The following is a 3,704-nucleotide window of genomic DNA, read 5'->3' as shown; positions in this document are numbered from 1 at the left end:
TTGTGAGCATCTAGAGGTGCTTATTTAAAAAATTTGCTCACCTCAGCCCCACCCATGTTGGTAAAGTGCACATCCTGACAGAAAATGTCTGGGTCCGCCCCGCCATGGTGGGCCTGTGTTGTGGATTCTCCCGCACCCCCTACCGCAAAATCTTGCATCCGCCCCAGGGATTCTCCCACGCAGTGGCGGATTCAAGGGGAACCCAGTCGGCCCGTGCTCCCGTAAATATTTCAATATACTGTATATAGATTCGACGTAATCTTAATATTACTTCAGCACCAACCATCATGAGGATGTGGTGTTTATCTGTAAGTGTCTCACTCTAGGCTCCCTCTATTTTGAATTTCTGGATCCACCACGGACCACCCCGTTGTGCGAAGGGCAGGGAAAATCCTGAATCCGCGGCTGAGAGGTAGATTTTACCATGTAGTTTAAGTCAATTTTTAATAATATAAATTATTATTTTTATAAATATATAAATTAGAAATACCGGGAGTGACTGGTTGTGGGGGGGGGGGGCGTAATAATTTTAACTGTATTATATTAGATTTACTGTATTTAATATATTGTTTACAGTTTAAAACTACATTTGCTATTTCCATGTTAATGTTATGATACAAATGACTATAAAAGAATACTAAAATAATAATGAACCAACAGCTCTACTCCTCATCCGAACGAAGATGGACTATTCCGTTACGCACTAACCCTTGAAGATTTTTTCTAAAAATAACAAAAATAACAAACCCAGATGCATGGAAATAGCATCTAGCAACCTATAGATGGATGTATGTATGTATGTATAGTAAGAAGACTTTATAAGTATGGGGGTATTCCGTTGTCACTTTGCGGCTAAATTACTCATTTATCTAATATCGTAAAGTGTTGTTACTACCAGCACTGACTATGTAACCATGTGTGGCACTAAAGATGTAACATTAGCGGTGCTTGAAAGACATATCAATGAATCTAATATTGATTTCTTGCTACGAATAGGCCATGTGAAGCTATACATGTTCACTATATGTATTATTATTATTATTATTATTATTATTATTGTTATTGTTATTATTATTGTTGTTATCATTAATATTATTATTATTAATATTATTACTACTACTACTACTGTATTATTATTTGCATAATGCCTAAATAAGGCTTAACACAAGAAATAAAAAAACAGCATAAAATAGCAAGGAAGGTCAACAGTGAACAATTATTATAATAATAATAATAATAATAATTATTATTATTATTATTATTATTATTATTGTTGTTGTTGTTGTTACAGAAACTTTAAACAATATAATCTATATGAATTAATGTAAAAGCATAAATTTGTTCCTAAATAGAACACAATCATAAAATAAGATGCACACAGACTATGAATTTAAATATAAGATATATGATTCAACTATATTATGTTCAATTTACAAAATTATTATAAAAAATTTAATTCATTACAAAAACATCATCCAAAAAACATTGAAAATATCGCACAATTACAAAAATAGCACTGAATTTTATTTATTTTACAAATATTAATCAAAACCACATTTTATTTTAATGATAATACAGAGAAAGAATGCTTTACAATAATAGTTTCAAAAAACAGTTCATCATGAGTGGATTTCCCGCACGATTAAAAACCGTAACGGTACTGGGTTTGGTCAACAGGAGTTCGTGCTCCGAACAGGTCATTCCAAGCCTTTTTATGGAGAAAATGTACCGTTTACCGTACCAAGGTTTGCCTAGGTGGAGACTAACTCCGGCTATATCAAAATTGATTACAAGATTTAAAATGCTATTCTTGTTAATCAATAGATAAGGATTACTACTCTCTCCATTTTCTATTGATCTAATCTACGTAAATTAAACTTCAGAGTTTTTATTTAATTAATTATAATTGTTTAGGTATTTATTGGAAAAAAATATTATATGAAATAATGTAATAGTTTAAGTTTATAATAATACTTAAATAAAACAATAAGTAAATAATGTTACAATTATGTTATTGTAATATTATAGTCTACAAAAAAGACAGGAAGAAGAAAAGCAAAGAGGTTCGGAGCGGCTTAAAAGTGTACCGAAAATTATATAATAATGATAATGGCTCATTAATACATTTTACGAGTTTGTAGTGAACTTTGGACACTATTCATCAGAGGTCAAGCTGTCAAGCTTACACGTTTTGTAATTCGACATCGAATTATTATACATAATTGAAAGGCTTCCCTCCTTTTCTGTATTGTTTATTTCTCTACATTTTTAATTCAACCTTACATAATTGGCCCATGTACAATCATTAAATTTAAAAAAAAATAGTAGTACAGATTTAGCTTAATTTCACATAATAATAATAATAATAATAATAATAATAATAATAATAATAATAATAATATTAATATTTTTGTCGTCTTATGTTAGTAAAATATCAAATTCATTTTTTTTAAAATGTTATGCTATACTTTAATAACATTGACGGTAATAAAACCTACAGTTTCATAATTACAGCAAATAGTTAAATACCAACTTTAGAAAGCGTGCAAAATACAATATTTCAATGAAATAGATTTTCGATAATTCAGCATTATTATCGCCTCGTTTGAGGATAGGCCTAATACCATATTGAGGAAATAATAAAATCATTTTATATGGAAATGGAAATAAACTATACTGTGCAATGCAATCAAAAGACATTATGATTACTATGACGACTAGTACACATTGAAAATTAGTTATGATACATCAGACGTAACAGTTGCTGTTGATTGTTATATATATTCTACCAGACGTTTATCAGCATATTAAGTTTAAAAGTACTGTATCTAAATGATTTGTCATTCATTTGAGGGTTTTCATTGAACTTAAGTGACAGACACAATGTACTAATACTTACTTTTCTCTTCCTTATTTAAACTGTTAAAACATTTACCAATTGGAGACAAACTTGTGGTAAGTAGGTCCACTTCGGGACGTCTTATTGAAACATGCATAGGCCTATTGCCAGTAAAAATGTATAGATTTTACATCACCAAATAAATAGGCTATTCTTATTAATATGAAAGTACACTGTAATCACATTGGTCAATTAAATGTTGAAGAGTTACACTACTGTAACTCCTTTGTCTTATAATATATATTTACCCCTTATTAATTTTTTTTTTCTCTTTTGTGGGAGTCAAACCCTCATTTATTTCAAGCACATAATATTTCTTCAACTTTCCATTTCACAATAAAGATCATACAACAGTATATTAATAATAACATTTAAATTAGGCACCTATAAACATTTAATATTGCAAAATACAAACATTGCAGTTACCAATGTAAACAATAAGATAAAATTGGAAATGGCTTATACGATGTTTTCGTTCTCTCCTTTACATTATACTGTATATATACTCTTATTATTAATTGAATAATTTACAACTTAGATAATAGAGCAATAAATAAAAATAAAATCATTTAATAATACTGTACACACGAGTTTGTATCTAAAATCTATTAGGATTAAAAAGTATAGAACTTATATAAATAAAATTTAGTTATGTACTTATATACTTAGAATTCAAATTCATTTCTTTACATTATATATATATTAGGAGCTTAGAAGTATCCATAGGGGGAAACTAAAACAATGAAGTGGTTAAAAACAGTACCATAAGGCGAAAGTAGTGTCGCTAAGGGGAAACTAAAGCGAC

This window comes from Anneissia japonica, unplaced genomic scaffold, assembly GCF_011630105.1.
Source record: "Anneissia japonica isolate Jap-2015-1 unplaced genomic scaffold, ASM1163010v1 scaffold287832_len156248_cov139, whole genome shotgun sequence".
In the NCBI taxonomy this organism is placed as follows: Eukaryota; Metazoa; Echinodermata; class Crinoidea; order Comatulida; family Comatulidae; genus Anneissia; species Anneissia japonica.
Note: the sequence above shows the minus strand (reverse complement) of the source record.